The sequence below is a fragment of the Engraulis encrasicolus genome, chromosome 11 (genome assembly GCF_034702125.1).
Source record: "Engraulis encrasicolus isolate BLACKSEA-1 chromosome 11, IST_EnEncr_1.0, whole genome shotgun sequence".
In the NCBI taxonomy this organism is placed as follows: Eukaryota; Metazoa; Chordata; class Actinopteri; order Clupeiformes; family Engraulidae; genus Engraulis; species Engraulis encrasicolus.
The window spans coordinates 13,878,587-13,896,086 of record NC_085867.1 but is presented as its reverse complement, the minus strand read 5'-3'; positions in this window follow the sequence as shown (position 1 = coordinate 13,896,086).

The window sequence follows — 17,500 nt, the reverse complement described above, 5'->3', positions numbered from 1 at the left end:
TGTGTGTGTGTGTGTGTGTGTGTGTGTGTGTGTGTGTGTGTGTGTGTGTGTGTGTGTGTGTGTGTGTGTGTGTGTGTGTGTGTGTGTGTGTGTGTGTGTGTGTGTGTGTGTGTGAATTTGTGTGTGAATTTGTGTGTGAGTGCGTGTGTGTGTGTGCGTGGTGCGTGCGTGCATGCGTGCGTGCGTGCGTGCGTGCGTGCGCACGTGCGTACGTGTGTGAGCAGATCCTGGGAGGTTGGGAGATGACTGTAAGCAGACCCAGAAGGAGGAAAGACACCTCTAAACACATTCACAGGTTTGCACCATAGAGGCATGCATGTCTAGATATGGATAGTCTTTGTGTGATATAAAAAGCATGTGTCCTACATGTGTCCAGATATGGAATAGCGAGCACATGTTTGTGTATGTATGTGTGTGTGTGTGTGTGGTAGCAACATGGCACTATCATAGCCAACACCCAAGTTTAGCTCAGCTGTCAAACAAGGGCTCATACTGAGATAGCAAAACTAAACAGACACAAGTAAACCACAATGAGTTTATGCAAGTATCCACCACTCTGCTCCCTCTATTGAAGTTTCGTTGCAAAATGACTTAAACGCCATGATTTGACTTACGCATTTTATTATTGGAAAATACTGTTTAGACAACCTTTCATCAATGTGTGAATTCTTGTCATCCAAATATTTTGAGAACATACTTTTTAAATCTATATAATATGCATTTTGCAATGCAATGCATTGCCCAATACAATTACCCAAAAAAGGTAAATAACCATCATTTTTAAAAATTTCCCATATTGTGGACTTGTACTGTTATTCCACTGTAGGCGGACATATACTGTTCTTCCACAATCCAGAATTGTAAATACTTGGTAACATTTGATTTTTAACATCGACATTGAAAAATCTTATATTATTATAATTAAGAAGTTTTTGTTTTCTGACTTCAAGAAAAATCTAAATAATTTTTTTTATATTCAAACTGCAAATAAAAAAAAACATATATTGCTCAAAATGTGAAAAAGTGGACTTGTATGGTTCTTCGTCTCAGGGCCTCATATGTCATTTTGAAACGAAGCTCTTGATCTTCATTCACTCAATCTCACCTTCTGCAGTATATAGACTGACAATCAGCAGCATGTTCTGCAGGATCTGATATCGCCAACAAGTACAATTCATTGGTAGTGAAGGCTCAACATTAATGTGATCAGGTCAGTGTTATAGACAGTCAATCGGAGGTCATGACTGCGATGTCACTGACGCTGTGATGTTCAAAATTCAAATTCCGTGGCACGGACTTTGTGAAGCAACAGGTGGTCATACAGACATGTAGACCTAGTGAAAAGCACTCCAAGATAGGTGAACACTTTCAGGGGTTTATGATTAAGTTTCACAAAAAATTTCCAATATGATGCTTAGCCTCAAACCAAAACAGTTACATCTGCAAATCCCATTAACATGAAATTTAAAAACGCTTTAAGAGTTCAAATAAATTCTCGGTCATCAAGTCATCCTGTCTGGTCATTAAGTCTGGCACTGCCCTAAGTTATTCAGCGCACTTGCAGGAGCGTGTGTGTCTCACAAGTCCAACTTAGCTGCAGTCAGTCAGGGCCTCTGGCAGCTTTCGCCAGACCCGGAACAAGGTCATCTGAACGGCCCCCCCACCCAATGCATACAATGTAATGAGGACCAAATTCTGGGCACCCCCACTTCCTGGACCCGGAACAAATTACCCCTTTGCCCCCCTCCCTATCAGCTTTGCTGGCTGCAATTCAAATCCCCAATGGCCATGTATCACCCATGGGGTGTGTGTGAGGGTGGTGGATTCTAAGGAACTGCATCAACATGAGATTAAACGTGTCCCACACAGAGCAGTCCTGCGTGCGTGCGGGAGCTGCAAACATCCATGGGTGGAGTTTTCTTATGCAGACACCACTGGAGATCTGATCTGATGAGCGGTTATGGTGAAGCGTGCTGAATTAGTCACTATTCCTGGGTATCCGTTGTTGTCAACACTTAAAAAATCGCAGTGTTAATTGCACCCTGTTCAGAGAATATGTGGTCCTAGTTCATTCCGTGTTGATTCAACTCTGAGAACTAGCATTCAGACAGTTGAATGTACCACTGTTGTAGAGCATAGTGTTCATGGCTTTGCAATGTTAATGCAATACTGAATTTAACTCTAAAATTGACGAATGGGACATACTATTCTCAGAATTAACACGCACTTTTTACTGTGTAACTTGCAAGGAAAAATAGTTTTAATGTTGTGTAATAAATTATTCTGAAAAAAAACCCCCAGATAATTGTTTCTCGCAAACAACTATTCTGGGTATTCTCTACCACCTAAGTTCAAATACAGTATAAAGTGATGCATGGCCAGCATCATGGGTGAAATGGGCAGTCATGGGTGAGCGGTTAGGGCGTCAGACTTGCATCCCAGAGGTTGCCGGTTCGACTCCCGACCCGCCAGGTTGGTGGGGGGAGTAATCAACCAGTGCTCTCCCCCATCCTCCTCCATGACTGAGGTACCCTGAGCATGGTACCGTCCCACCGCACTGCTGGGGCGCCACTGAGGGCTGCCCCCTTGCACGGGTGAGGCATAAATGCAATTTCGTTGTGTGCAGTGTGCAGTGTTCACTTGTGTGCTGTGGAGTGCTGTGTCACAATGACAATGGGAGTTGGAGTTTCCCAATGGGCTTTCACTTTCATACTAGTGCTGCAACAAGAAGGTCACAAATTTAGAACTCCCACTGGGGCATATACCCCTTCTCTGGAACTCTTCATCACATGTGAAGTAGATTAAGTATTGTTTACTGTTCACAATCACATTCACAAATCAATATAGTCAAATTATTCTCTCTCTCTCTCTATCTCTCTCTCTCTCTCTCTCTCTCTCTCTCTCTCTCTCTCTCTCTGTGTGGAACAGATCATTTTGATAACATCAACAACGGGTAGTTTGAGTCGAGTAATTCACACTGAAAATGGTTTCTTAGTTACTGATAAGAAAAAAGAGCGGCTGTTATCAGTTGCAGACCATTTGTTGATGGTCAATTAGATAAATAACTCGGATTACGCTTTTCGGAAGGGAACATGTTCTCACACAAACACAAACACACACACACACGCAACACTCACGCCCGCACACACGCACATGCACATGCACACGCACATTCACACACAGTACACTTGGGACAGTCAATGTGCCATGCAGGTTCGAAGCAGTCCCAAGCTTGACTTGACTTGACTTGACTTCTCTTGGGGAACACTTGTGTCTGTGTGCTGCTCTCATGTGTCTTCCATGGCTCTGACTGGAAATGACAAGAATGCCATTTGGCAAGACAGTTGGGAACTTTATGTGGGAATGGTGTCAAGATGCTGTCACGTGGGCCTTGCCCTGGCTCTAATGGCCTCTAATGGCACTGTTCTATTACTGGATTCGATTCCAGCCCGAAGTCATTTCCCGATCCTACGCTCATCTTTCTCCCGCTCGCTTCCTGTCTCCTCTCACACTGTCCTATCGAAATGAAGCCCCCCCAAAAAATGAACGAATGTCATTTGGCATAATATTTAGGGACTTTACATGTGGGAATGGTGTCAAGATGGTGTCACATGGGGGTGCTATGGTGCACCGCGTTGACACACCGCACCATAGATGGGGCTGCAATCCCACAGGGACCTCGGTTCGAGTCCCGTCTGGGTCATTGGCCGACCCTGCCCTGTCTCTCCGTCCCACTTGCTTCCTGTCTCTCCTGCACTGTGCTGTCACTACAGGCTAAACCGTTCATAAACTACATATTTTAAAATGATGTCACATGTATCTGTGTCCCATCATGCACTGGCATATGTCAGTCATCATGGTTAGGGCGAACTTCCCTTGAATCCCCCGAATCTCTCCTCAATGTTCTTTGGAACAGGTCTGGATACCGATAATCTGTGGACAGTAGGCAAAAATGATGACACAGTATCATCCATTACCCAACACACAGTATGAACTGTATTTACACTCGCTACAAACATCCAGGCAAACATATTGAAAACATTTTCAGCTGTGTATAATACTGCTTCTAAGGAATTTTGGACAAAATCCCAAAATGCCAATACATCTGAGAAAGTTTTCCTTGTGTATGAGTACTGTGTGTGTGACCATAGCATGGAATCTTGGCAAAAAAGCTTAATCTAACACAGATTTTGTGTCCAAAGGTCCGTGTCCATTCCACGGAATTCTGTGAGACCAGGCTGGGGTGACGTGTAGAGAGATTTATCTTTGTCACTATATTGAACATTTTTGGTAGATCCAAGACGCTCAATGAGTTATATACATGTAGGCTACGTATTGTATATTTAGGAAACTCATTACCCCTCTCTTTCTCACAGTCTCTCTCCTGTCATTGTCTCATTTTACAGTCATCTTTTCTCATGTTTCTCAATGCCAGGTTCCAACATTTCATGTTGTCAAGCCAAGTAGGGCTAAAACCAGTTTGTGATGGATGACATCAGACGTTCAGCAGATGCTTTGGATGCTGGTGTCTGGTGCTCTAGACCTGGCAACTCGCTGTGTGTGTCTGTTATGTGTGTGTGTGTGCGTGTGTGTGTGTGTGTGTGTGTGTGTGTGTGTGTGTGTGTGTGTGTGTGTGTGTGTGTGTGTGCCTGCATGTGTTTGCATGCTTTTGTGTGTGTGTGCGTGTGTGCATGCATGCGTGTGCTTGTGCGTGTGTGTGTGTGTGTGTGTGTGTGTGTGTGTGTGTGTGTGTGTGTGTGTGCGCCTGCGTGCGTGCCTGCATGCGTGTGCTTGTGCGTGTGTGTGTGCATGTGAAAGAGTGTGTGTGTGTGAAAGTGTGTGTGTGTGTGTGTGCGTGTGTGTGTGTGTGTGTGTGTGTGTGTGTGCGTGCGTGTAAGTGTGTGTGTGTGTGTGTGCATGCGTGCGTGCCCTCTATCAGACCCCATGTATATCTGGCTAATATCTCCACCACCATGCTCTCCTCTCTCCTCTCTCCACTCTCCGTGTCCCGTGCCAAGCTCCATGGCAGCTCCCCGGCCGCTGGAATGCTCAGGCAGGGAAGCCGCAGCATGTTTTGGGCAGCGTCACTATTTACGCTGGGCTAACCAGCCGGGCAACCACCAGACCCTTCCCTGGGATTTAGACACAGCCTGGGAAACACACGCACTCACATGCACACATGCATGGATGAGCGCTCACGTGCACACACACACACACACACACACACACACACACACACACACACACACACACACACACACACACACACACACACACACACACACACACACACAAACACACTAACACGTGAGTGGGAAATACACACCACACACATAAAAAACACCAACAACACACACACACACACACACACACACACACACACACACACACACACACACACACACACACACACACACACACGCTGACTGAAACACCAACACACATACATACATACACACACACACACACACACACACACACACACACGCACACGCACACGCACACGCACACACACACAAACAGGCATGCATCACACACATGCATATCTCTACCATCCATCCTGAGTCCAAGCCTCAACCGAGCAGATCCGCGTCCCCCCCACCCTGCCTGGCCATGTAGAGGTCAGTCATTGCGAACCCAGACTGGAAGGGTCATCTGGCGCATTTAATCTGCTGATATTCCCAGGCTCTCCTTCTCCTCTATCTTCCCCTATCACACTCACTGACCCCATCCCTCCATCCATCTAAATAGCAGACCCGCCACCACCACCACCAGAGATTCTTTAAGTATAGAGATATGCCAACATAATAGGTTTCTATGGGCACCTAACATGACCAGGTTCCGGTCTGCCTAAAGGGGCGTGTCATAATGCTCCTAGCATTGAATAGAACAGTCATCAGGTCTGCCTAGGTCTGCCTAAAGGGGGATTTTCCCCCCAATAATAGAACCCGGAAACAATGGGCCAATGGAACCTCTCTCTCTCTACTCTCTCTGACCACCACCAACCACCTCTGCCCACTCAAAAGCACAACATGACGCACAAGAAGCACTCTCACTACTGTACGTTATTCCCAATCCATGCATTGCAGCCTCTTACTGTGGATGGGGTCGCCGGAGGGCCTGCGTATTCACTATTTGCTGAAAACACTCAACTACATTATAGCAACATTGCTATTACATTACTGAGAGCCTTAAGTAACAGATTAAGACATAGCCATTCATTTTAGTGACAGTATGGTTGCAACATAAGCTCTGCGCTAAGGTACCCAGGCTCCGCCCTCGCGGTGACGCAACACCTTCAGCTCAGCTACACTAGCTCAGGAAAACTGTTTGTTCAGGTACTTTCGGGTTCCCTCCAGAGCGGGAAACTTCACCCACTTTGCAGGGAAGCAATCAACTTTGAGCATCACCAACGGTCCTGGGTAGAGGAGTGTTCAAGGCAGTGACGTGGTTTAAGCAGAGACGTTCTATTGGGACTAAGAACATTTTTGGTTGAAACTTTGGCCCCGTCTTTTCTGCCCTCGACCAGTAGCAAACCAGGGGAGGTGGGTCAACCATGCCGTTTGAGAATGTGAGTTGTTATGCTCTTGGTCAGACCAAGTCTCCAAGAGATTTGAAAGTCATGTTAATCAGGCTAGCGCTAAGGGGTTAGAATAAAAGGCACATATTCATCATTGTTACAAAGTAAACCCTGTACGTACTCAACGAAATTGGCCATGCCGAATGCACAGGGAGCAGTGTGTGTTGACACGGTATAGAGTACCATGCTCAGGGTCACATGGTGATGATACACAGGGTTGCATGGTGATGGATCACTCCCCATGGCATCTCCAAGAGCTTTCCAGTGGTATCCGGCATGCCCCGAAGCACCAAACTATTTTGTTTATGTAAAATATGGATGAAAAATGTGCATGTAAATGTGCACTTCTGAATTATTTTGCTGCCCCCCAACAAAACGTCCTTCAGGGTACCTCTGTATCACTACTGCCAGCTGGTGGATTCGATCAAACCTCAATTCAGTCCTGCCTGCGGCTCCACACATCCATCACCTAAACCTCCAGGCTAGTAGGCCTACTGCCTTGATGGATGTGTGGAATGGAAAGGACCCATTCCCCATCTGGGTCCACTGCCCTGGATGAGCACACCTGGTATATCCTTTCCATCTGTGCACTTTGCCCTGGTTGTCCAGCTTATGCATTCGTCCTAATTATCTGTACATAGGTATATTGAATATGTAGGGGCCTACATACAGTATATTGGTTATAACTTATACTGTATGTATAGGATTGCTATCTGGAATGGTATGTACCATTCCTCATCCAATAAGATGTCATTAACAGCAAATGTGTCCGCTGCCAGTCATCCTCCCTAGGCTCTTCATACCTGATGATCTAGCTTTGAGTCCAGCCATTATTCCTTAGACGTTGTGTCTGACTATTGTCATCTGTTTCGGCCGAGTGTTTACTCTGTGTTTACTTGTCACCTGTTTCAGCCGAGTGTTTACTCGGACGCACATGTTTGAGGCCATCACACATACTGTATGGTACAACACACACAGTCATTGTGTTTAACAGAAGTGATGAAACCTCAATCGGTTTTCATTTGAATGGGTTGAAATGGGCACCCTGATAGATTTGTAATATACAGTACATGAGGCATTTGAGAGGCATTGGAGATCAATTATTGTGTGACATTGGCCAGGCTGGACGCCTACTCTGAAGTATAAGCTTTGATGTTGTAATAGTCAAGCTACTGTAGAATGGGATTCCCCCATTCCCCTGATCACCCTTATGCATCCTCTGCCTGTCAGCCTTCCTTGGCTTCCCACGGGAAACAGAAATAAACAAAACTTACAAAGTGACTCATCGTCTACTGGATTCTGTCATTTAATGAATGATGGTTATTAAAGGAAATAAAAAAGCGTTTTACAGAAGATTAAATATCAAAATATGTGCATCCCTTCACATTGCTATGAAAATAAGGAATGGGCCACTTTCATTGCACAGTGTGTGTCATGAGAAAGCACACACATTCCACAATGTTTACGTAAGGACTGTAGATGAAATGTGTTCGTCTTGGAGAAAATAATAAATTGGGCCACTTTTATACAGTAGTATGGGCCATATAATAATTCTCCATGTATGATTTTAAAGATTAGTTTATACCTTTATTTTGACAAAGGATGGTGGAGATGGTGACAGTAAGATGGGGACAGATAAAAGGAAGAGGGTCAGGAAATGACCTCGGTCCTGAATCGAACCCAGGTCCCCCGGCATAATAGTGAGGATCCTTAGCCATTTGAACCATGGCCGAGGCCATAAAAAAAATGATTAAGTTTTTTTCAGATGTTTTGTTTGTTGTATGGCTTGGCACACCTGTCCTCAGATTGACCCCTCTGTGTTGACCCCGTTCAGAGCTGTACTGGCTCTACCCCGGCAAGAGGCACGGGCACGCCCAGCGACAGGGGAGGACAAACGGAACAGTTGTCCTGAGCCCACGGAGAGGGGGTGTTCAGAATTGGGTCCTTATTAAATTGTATGTATTGACGAGGGGGGGGATTTTGTCAGATGATTTTGTCCTGGGCTCAGCAAACGCTGTCAATGGCCCTGACATGTTGGCTATCTGGCTAATCAGCTGTCAACTGAGGATATCCTCCTGTTTTCCACTGAGCGGGATGGTTTTATGGCTTCCTCCGCCGTCCCCTGGTATCTCTTGCAAATGCCATTTGTATTGTATAACCCCACACATGGTTCATATCAGAGATGCATCAAGGCTGCAGGGCTGGTTTGCGTCTATGTGCTGCTGTGTGTGTGTGCGTGTGCGCGTGTGTGCGCATGCGTGCGTGCGTGCGTGCGTGCGTGCGTGCGTGCGTGCGAGCGTGCGTGCGAGCGTGTGTGTGTGTGTGTGTGTGCATGTGTTTGTCTGGGATACTGATGTTGTGGGAGGTCAGTAATTGGCGACTGATGTGGCACGGAAATCATACACATATTAATGTTCTATGTAATTATTCCCAAATTCATTTTAATTCATTAAAATATTTTTGGAGGATTTTATGCCTTCATTTTGTGCTAGGTCAGTTAATACATCAACATGATATTAGTGGGAGAGAGAGAGAGAAGTGTTTTATATTGGGAAATATTGGGGACGGAACTGTAGTTAAATTGGGGTTGCCCCACCGAGGCCCAGTTAGTGTGGAACGTCCCAGTCTGCACTGTGGTTTTGCCAGGCGCTTGTTCTGAAGTAAAGAATGACAAATCAAGTCCCCTGCCTCCATGTGGATTAACTGGATTTACACAACACACTCGGTTACCATAGGAAGGATCAGAAAATGACATCAGGCTGGAATCAAACCTGAGTGCCGGTGAAACAGTACGGCGCCTAACCCATTTGAGCTACAGGCAAGGCCAATGCCAAATGTATTATTATTCATGTATTCTGGCATTTTCGGACAGCATGTGTCAGTGGGGCTTTGCATGTCTGTCAAGAATGACCTCTCTGTTAGCAGTGAGAAAGAATGGAAATAGGTAGAACTCCAAAGGACGCCAAAGTTGACACATTTCTTGATCCTCCCCCACCTCTCTCTCCTGCTCACTTCCTGTCACCATCTCACACTGTCCATAACCGGCATAACCGGGCGAATACACCGGCCGCGATGAGATTCAAGCGACAGAGAATCGCTTCTGTGCAGCAAGAGCGATATGAGCGATTGAAGCGACTAGAGTATGTCCATTACAAGCAGAACGCAAAGCATTCCAACATTCCCATTGGCTGTTGTCACTGTCCTCTGTGCAGTTATTGGCAGTGGTGGCTTGTCGACGAACCGTGTCACAGCTCATTGGCATGACATTCCCAGGAGTTCAACTACAAACTGCCGCTCTCGTCGCGCAAATCGCCTCTAGTCTCCAGAATTGCTTTTGTGGTGCAACTCAATACAAAGTCAATTGCTTCCGTCGCTCGCCTCGCTCATGTCGCGGCTGGTCTATTCGCCCAGTAAAAGCCCTTGAAATATTAAAAAACCTCACAGCAGCACCCGCATGCTCCAAAGCAGTGGAAGGCATACATGCCAAGACCAATCAAGACAGTTGAGATAGCTAATGCATCACTCATAAGCGGTTCCAGGGAATTCCCATTGCGTTCCCACAGAAAATGGGGCAATCTGGGGTGTTTTCCTTCTCTTCAAGAAATATGTCACATACTAACCTGACTGTCATAACCTTGCAAATAAATACTGGATCTTAATTGACGTACATGCGTGCTGCACACACAGACACACACACAAACCCTCTCTCTCTCTCCCTCTCTCTCTCTCTCTCTCTCTCTCTCTCTCTCTCTCTCTCTCTCTCTCTCTCTCTCTCTCTCTTTCTCATAGCAGTGGCCTCACAAAGTAGTATTGGTGTGGTAGCACACACACACACACACACACACAAACACACACACACACACACACACACACACACACACACTTACACACACACACACACACACACACACACACACACACTTACACACGTGAGGGTGGTGTACCAAAGAGATTTGTCCCTGAGCGGAGGCAGTGATCCCCAGAGGAGCAGTTTTATGATCCATGAGAACGAGTGAGTCAGGGCACTGGTCACTGTCAACACTCTGTCATTCTGTCCCAATTAGTCTCTCTCTCTCTCTCTCTCTCTCTCTCTCTCTCTCTCTCTCTCTCTCTCTCTCTCTCTCTCTCTCTCTCTCTCTCTCTCTCTCTCTCTCCTTCAATATCTCTCTCTATATCTCTCTCTCTCTCTCTCCTTCAATATCTCTCTCTCTCTCTCTCTCTCTCTCTCTCTCTCACACACACACACACACACACACACACACACACACACACACACACACACACACACACACACGTACACAGACACACACACACACACACACACACACACACACACACACACACACACACACACACACACACACACACACACACACACAGATGATCTACCGATTGGCTCCCTCAATTCCTAGTCTTTGTCTTTATCTTTGTCTTTGTCTCTTTCTCTCTCACACAAGCTGCTGTGACTAAAAGCACTGAACCCTCAACGTAGCCTCCAAAACCAAATGGATATCAACAATTCAGGCTGCATTCAGGTGATGGTGGTCCAACATCAAAAAAACATCAGAGGTTCACACTAAGCAATATTATCTGATAATGTACATACAGTTGAGGATGATATTATTAGCCCCCCTCCTGAAATTAGACATTTCTCTTGATTTCTCAGTAAGAATGACCATTATTAACCGTTTCTGTTATTCTAGAAACAAATACACTGATGGAGATAATGTTCAATGAGTTGAATTTGGATTTTTCTATTGTTACGAAGAGTTTAAACAAAAAAGGGCAAAAATGACAAGGACAAAATTATTAGCCCCCTGATCATTAATAGTCAATATGGCGCCATTTATGAACCAAAACTGACAACAGGCTCTGATAAGTTGTTACCTAGGTTGGCACATGCCCCACTAGGGATTTTGGCCCATTTCTTCACTGCAAAGTATTCTAGCTGGTCCAAATCGCATGGATGCTGATCATAGACATTAACCACAGACTCTCAGTGGGATTGAGGACTGGACTATGAGCAGGTGATTCCAATATCATGGTTTTAGTGTCCTTGAAGCAGGCCTGGACTGGGAGATCAAAATGGCCCGGGCATTTTTGGCCCAGACCGGCCCCTCATAATCAGCGGAGCACATCCGACTACTTATTGACCAAGCGCCCTATGCGAAAAGGCACAATATTCATGCATGAATCTCTCTTTCAGCTACCAGAAAATACCAGGAAATCTGCGCTGACTATATCAACTATTTATTTAAAATGATTCTTAGTTTGGGCAGTGGTTTAGAAATGCAATAGATGACCACACTCCAAAAGTAATCTAGGCCTACTCTACTTCTCTCTCTAACTCAACCTCATCCTGGCCTGGTTTGACTAGATGAGAAGAGGGAGATAGATTATTTATCAAAATGTATGCAGCACTTGCAAAATATTCAAATTAATATAGTATTCAGTGTATAGCCTACTCATAAATTGACCTAGATGTTAAATTGAGGGTTTCTTCTAACAGGTGCATTAGAAGAGGGGTTAATTTCCTGTTATCAAAATGCATCTCTCATTGCATAAGGAAGCTACTTTAATAGCTTAAACGATGAAAGAAAATCATGAACTGTAGCACACTGTATCTGTATCACTGTATCACTGTATCACTACAATGTTTTTGTGTGTCAAATATGTTATAAGAAAGCATTAGCATACTTAAGTTTCAAAATGAGCAGTGCTGAAAGTGGTAGGCTACATATAAAATAGTCTACACATAAAACTGTATCAAAAGCTTATTCAAAGGAAATTCTTCAATCATTTATCATTTCTAATTGTCCTGGATAAAATAACAGCTGAGAGAGAGAGAGAGAGTGAGAGAGTGAGAGAGAGAGATGTCTTTACCTACAGAATATGGTTTGATTGTGCTCCAAGAGGAGTTACAATTTAAAAAAAAAAAATCCGTTTGCCAAACCTTTTCCACACGCGAGACGCGACAACCGTCACACGACATAATGGACATTTTTACTGCGTGGTAAATGTGATTACGCAAACGATCGCTGAATATTTAGCGAGAGAAGGCACGAGTTTGACAGTCTTCGAAACGCATTTGGTACACCGAATGCTATAGAACAACACCACTGGTGTTCCATTTAATGCTATAGCCTACATTTGGCACACTGTCGTGGCTACTATATTGTTAATATTCACGTCAGTGGTTTGGTGTATGGAATGTTTGTAGCCTATGTCAGCGGTTCAAAGCACTCAAGCACACTTATAGTGGTGGCAATTAATGGCCTATTTAATATTAATGTTTAATGCTGAAGTGAGAGTTGGGGAGAGGCATGGAGTATCCTAAAGTTTGAAAGAACAGATCTTGACTTGACTCATACCTGTCAGGGCTCGTAGAGGCTACTGCCGCTTTCACCTCCTAGCGTGCTCCTTCACTTCCAACATGCAGAAGTTATTGTCCCTCTCTTGCTGCTACAACACTACATGCGTGAACACATTATCTTGCCTCTGCTGCAAGTTTTTTGATCCCTTTTCCGCAAGCTTTTCCACACCACCTTTTGGTTTTAGTCTCTCCATCGCTTGTGTCTCAAATTTGCGCGCGTAATGCAGGGTAGGGGTGGGGCCGCAATTCATAGTTAAGTCCGACTCAGATGCACCAATGGGACACCCCCTCCCTCTACCCCCTTTATGTGTGGGCTGATGTCATTGGAGGAGGGCCGAGGGCCGTCAGGACGAAATTGTGGGCCGCCGGTCACATTGTTTTTTTTAAACATTCATAATAATTATTTTTAAAAACCGACATCACCGGCCCTCTAGGGGCGTCGGCCCACCGGGATTTTGCCCGGTTTGCCAGATTGCCAGTCCAGCCCTGACTTGAAGAACCTAAGAACTAATCTAAATGTATGCTTTGGGTTAGAATGTTGTTGGAAGACCCAGCAATCCAGATTCAGACCCAGACTCCCTGTGTCTGAGGCTGAATAACAGACTAAACTTGATGCCCTTCCACTATGTGTAACTGTGGAAACTGCTTAGCCTCATTAGACCAAAGAAGCATTGGACACCTGCCTAGATGATTGTTATTGACCTGGCCTCACCTGGAGGTTTTTTCCCCCCAAGAAAGACAGTTGTTAGGGCTTGGGCTTTGGGGCCATCATCACAGAAGAACCCCTTTACTAAAGGCAGTGTATATCAGAGTGTTATTGAGCTTTGCCTGTGAACATTTGAAAGTCAAAAATGAGTTTTGAACGTCTCTGCTTTCATCTGATGATATTCAATTGCACCTGCTTTGGTGCATGAATTCTGCTTCAGTCAGGTGAATAAAGGGATAGGCCTTGAATCGTTATAAGATGGTTTCCACAATTAAACATGGTGGTGGATGCATCATTCTGTGGCAGCCTCAGCCACAGGAAACCTTGTTTGGGTGTACGGCACCATACAAAACTGAAAATTCTGATAGAATGTGGAAAGTGACCTTGCAAAAATATGCTCATAGAGGGAGCTAAGATCTTCACTGGATCTTTCAATAAGATAATAACCCAAAACTTGCGTCCAAAATAGTTCAAATGTTCTTCAAGGATACTAAAACCATGATCATGGAGTGGTTCAGACCTCAATCCTTTAGATAGTATTTGAAGAGTGCTGAAAATGAATGTCCATCCTCAACATTCATGCAATTTGGACCAGCTTAACTATTTGCAATGAAAAAAATGGGCCAAAATCCCTGGTAGGACATGTGCCAACATAGTTAACAACTAATCAAAGTGCCTGGTGTCAATTTTTGTTCATAAATGGCACTGTATTGACTATTAATGATAAGGGGGCTAATAATTTTGTCCTTGCCATTTTTACACTCATTGTGAAAATGGAAAAGTCCAAATTTAACTTATTGGATACTATCTCCATGGTGTATTCGTTTCCAGAATAACATACATTTATAGGTAATGATCATTCTCAATGATCAATGAAGAGATATGTCTAATTTCAGGAGGGGGGCTAATAATATCGTCCTCAACTGTACATACAAGTAGAGAATGTGTTTTTACGTAGGCTAAATCAAAGTAGATAAGTGTTAAATGAACACTGAGCCGTTTTTCAAGCTTAAAATGATGTATCTATGTATTATGTTATTATGTATTATGTGACTGTTTCAGTGTTTTATTGACTTTTACAGTAACATAATGAATTGCACCCCTCCATGTACCAGAGTGAGTGCATGCGTGTGTGCATGCATGCGTGTGTGTGCTTGCTTTCAGGGTCACTGAGAGTGCAAAAGGTCCCAGAAAGGTCATTGAGAGTGTGGCATCCCAGAGTGTGACAGAGTCAGAGACAGTGAAAAGGCAGAGAGATTCTTTGACAGAGAGTCCCCACTGAGGTCAGATACTGGCAATGGAGACCTGCTGGATTCTCTGGCATGCACACACACACACACACACACACACACACACACACACACACACACACACACACACACACACACACACACACACAGGATTACAGACAGGGACACTGAGATTCCACTATACATCACAGAAAGTCACACAGACACACACAAACACACACACACACGGACAGACGTCAGTGTTTCCAGGCAGGCAAACATCCCAGGGAAGGATTGGGATGGGGACTTGTACACAGAGATCTCTAGAAATACCAGGCCCCTCTCTTCATTACTTTCCATTCATGTCTATCCACCTCTCTCTCTCTCTCTCTCTCTCTCTCTATCTCACTGTGTTTGTCCCGTGCATGTTTTAAATAGTTTTGGGGTCTTCTCTGAGCTGGACACTGTGTCACAGAGATACACACGGATTCCAGTAAGCAGCTTAGACGGGAAAGACAGGGGCGAACATTGTGTTTTTCTGTGTGCATGCGCACAGGTGTGTGTGTATGTACTTGTACATACTGTACACAAACTGACATGAGTTGAACAACCACAGCAGAGCTACTGTAATCTCTGGTCTCTCAGATGACTCCTATACATTACACTTAGCTGACACTTTAGTATCCAAAGTGATTTATAGGCTATTGGTTACATTACATTACATTACATTACATTGCACTTAGCTGATGCTTTCATTTTACTCAAAGCGACTTACAGTTATTATTATCAGGGTATTGGTTACAGTCCCTGGAGCAATGTGGGGTTAGGTGCCTTGCTCAAGGGCACTTCAGCCATGGATGGAGATGTAGGGAGAGGTCAGGGGGGATTCGAACCTGCAACACCTAGATTGAAAGACCAACTCTCTAACCACTACGCCACGGCTGCCCCCACAGTTAGAGCAATGTGGTGGGTTCAGAGAGCACCGTCAGGGGCTGACATGGATACGGATGCTTCCACTTCACAGTCCTGGAGATCCAAGCCTCAGGACAGCGCCCACAGGTGAAAAGCCAGCCCCTCAACAGTCAACTTATCTTATCTGACTTTGAAATGTTAGTAGGGCCTATCCAATTTGGCTTTGATAGTGTTGGGGACATTATGGTAAATTGTCTGGGTTAACTATTCTTTCCATTATATTTTTTAGAAAAGGTGGTGGGGATAAGATAGGTTAATGGACATGTCCCCACCATCCACACCTAAAATGACACCCATGCCTACATCAGACACTGTGAAGGTTTCTTTTTGTAGGTGCCTTGCTCAAGGACACTTCAGCCATGCATGAGGGTGTAGGCAGTGCTAAGGCCAGGATACGAACCCGCAACCCTGTGATGTACAGTCCAACTCCCTAACCATTGAACACTGCTGCCCACACTCTCTCTGTCAGGTTTTCAGTTGCTGAAATCTAAGTTGATGAGGGTGGCCAAGAAACGTGTGTGTGTGTGTGTGTGTGTGTGTGTGTGTGTGTGTGTGTGTGTGTGTGTGTGTGTGTGTGTGTGTGTGTGTGTGTGTGTGTGTGTGTGTGTGTGTGTGTGTGTGTGTGCGTGCGTGTGAGTGCGTGTGTGCATGTGTGTGTGTTTGTCCGTACAAGCATTTGTGTCTGTCTGTGTGTGCATACAGTATGCGAGCATGCGTGCCTGTGTGAGTTTGTAGTTTTTAGTGTGCGTGACTGTTGCTAAGGTGGTCCAGAGTGAGTGCAGAGTGCTTCTCTACTGGTAATGATCATATTAGGTGCTTTGTGATGGTTATCCAGTGTCTGCTCCTCATCCCACAGTATTAGGTGCTGTGTGATGGTAATCCAGGCAGGGGAGATCAGTTCCTGCTCCTGAACGGCTGCTGTGCGGTGTGTGCGGCTGGCCTGCTGACAGCAGCTCATGTTCAGTGTTAGAGCTGTCAATGCTCATAATGCTCACCTGATTTTACGTCTCTCTCTCTCTCTCTCTCTCTCTCTCTCTCTCTCTCTCTCTCTCTCTCTCTCTCTCTCTCTCTCTCTCTCTGTTCCTTTGTCTCTGTCTATATGTATTTCACTCTTGTTCTCTTTGTCTGTCTGTCTGTTTGTCCGTCTGTATGTCTCTCTCTCACTCTCTCTCTTTTTCTTTCTTTCTTTCTTTCTCTCTCTCTCTCTCTCTCTCTCTCTCTCTCTCTCTCTCTCTCTCTCTCTCTCTCTCTCTCTCTCTCTCTCTCTCTCTCTGTCTCTCTCTCTCTCTTGCTCTCTCTCTATTGCTCGACTTCTCTCTTTTTTCTCTGCATGTCTCTCTCTATTTTGGTGCCTTTTTCTTTCTCTTTGCTCCATTATCTTACCCCCACCCCCTCTCTTGCTAAATGTATACCTGCTGTGTGCATAATGTATTTATTCTACATCAGCGTATGTGTGACTTCCCTTGTTCAGGCTGTTCAAAGATACTTTACTAATGCATGCTTTCATTTCTATGCTCTCCATGTTTGTCCTTCCTCTCTGACTATCTCTTCTGATTCCATACATCTCTTCTTTTGTTCTTCTCTGGTTCTCTCTTTCTTTCTTTCTCATGCCTTTGCGTCACCCTATAACTATCCATCTC